Source organism: Acyrthosiphon pisum, chromosome X (assembly GCF_005508785.2).
Source record: "Acyrthosiphon pisum isolate AL4f chromosome X, pea_aphid_22Mar2018_4r6ur, whole genome shotgun sequence".
Taxonomy (NCBI): Eukaryota; Metazoa; Arthropoda; class Insecta; order Hemiptera; family Aphididae; genus Acyrthosiphon; species Acyrthosiphon pisum.
The window spans coordinates 132,197,974-132,199,861 of record NC_042493.1 but is presented as its reverse complement, the minus strand read 5'-3'; positions in this window follow the sequence as shown (position 1 = coordinate 132,199,861).

Here is a 1,888-nt window from a genome sequence, read left to right as displayed (position 1 = left end):
AAATTTAAAATAATATGTTAAAGATCCGTAAGCAAATCTTGACTTGTGGTATTATTATATTGTTAAAAATATTAAATAACAGTAATAATAATTAATATACCCGAGTTGGCCCCCCAACATAAACAATAAACATAGACGGGGAAAATCTCTTTTTCCCCATATGCCTATCCACCCCTGGGCAGAATAGAACAGAATGAACGAAAATTTCATAATATTATGAAAATGTTTAACATGGTCATTTACGATACTGCTATAAAAATAGAATCTATTTCACCGTATATTGTCGTTCACACGAAATTCAACGATTATAACGTAATCGGTTTTTTCTCCGTTGTCCGATCGAGTCGGTCGAGATAATGACAATATTAAGATGGGCGAGACACTTTTCGGCCGATTCACCTTTCGACCAAAAAGTTATTATTAAAAAATAATTATAAGCCTTTATGTAAAAAAAATTATTTTTGTTAGTTATTTTTAAATATAGTAGTAGGTTACAAATAAATAATGATAATAATTACGTAAAAGTCTTTATGTTATACTTATAAAAAAATATTAAAAAATATATAAGTTGTATAAAATACTAAAATGTATAAATGAATACGTAATAATATTTATAAAAATAATTTTTGTTGTCAATAAAATATAGAAAACTATGATAATAATGGGAGGCGTTCAAAATCCCGACAATGATAATCCCGAATGGTCAAAAACCCGAAACCAAAATCCCAGACCCGATAATAATTACAATTCCTGTCATAATTCATTTTAGATTCTGAGTGGAACGATGAATGTATTGATTTTACAATGATGTGTGTTTTTTTTTTATTTTTTTTTATTTTTTTTTGTGTCTGTCATCACCTTTTAGGACAGTAAAAGTGCTTGGATTTTCTTCAACAGTACCTATAGTTGGTACTTTGGGGGGTCAAAATTTTTTACGCAAAATCTGTTTTCGAGAAAATTGATTTTGGTTTTTGGTGTAACTTTAAAACGAATGACTGTAGATACATGAAATTTTCACTGGTTGTTTATATTTCCATTTTCTATACATGATAAAATTTTCAAAATATTTTGATTTGTTTTGAGCTGTTTACGGACAATTTCAGTTTCCAATTTAATTAGTTTTTTTTTCTATGAATGTCAATAAAACTTTATTTGTTGAGTAAAAATACTTGAAAATTTAATACAAGGCTCCTACAATAATGTTACAATGAAATTTGACAAATATTAAAAATCCTTAGTCACAGTTTTTTTTTATTAGCATTTAAGTTCAAAAATTGACAAAATATGCAAAATCACGAAAATTTGCAAATTATTTTGAGTTAATAATTCGTAAAAATTTTTCTTTTTAGAACTAAGATTTTAAAATGTAATACAAGATTCCTTATAGGTTATTCTACCTTTATCAAAAAAAAAAATGACTATAAGTATCTCAAATTAAATTTTTATGAGCGTTTTAAATTCATATTTTTACAACATTTGATATTCACTCGATTTCTCATGTGACAATTTTCTTATTTTATTGTAATTAAAAAACGAATTACTGTAGATATTTGAAAATTTCACTGAATGTTTGTATTAGCATTTTCTATATACGATAAAATTTTAAAATTAATTTGACTCTTTTTGAGCTGTTTACAGACATGGTCAGTTTTCAATTTTTTTAGTTTTTTTTCTATAAATATCAATAAAGTTTTATCTGTAGGGCCAAAAAGTGTAAAAATTTAATACAAGGCTCCTAATAAATTGTTACAATAGCAGTTGAAAAATATTAAAAATACATAGGCACAATTATTTTTTATAAGCATTTGAAGTTGAATTATGACAAAATTTATCAAATTTAAAATTGAATTATTATTTTGTAGTTAAAATTTATAAAATGTTCAACTTT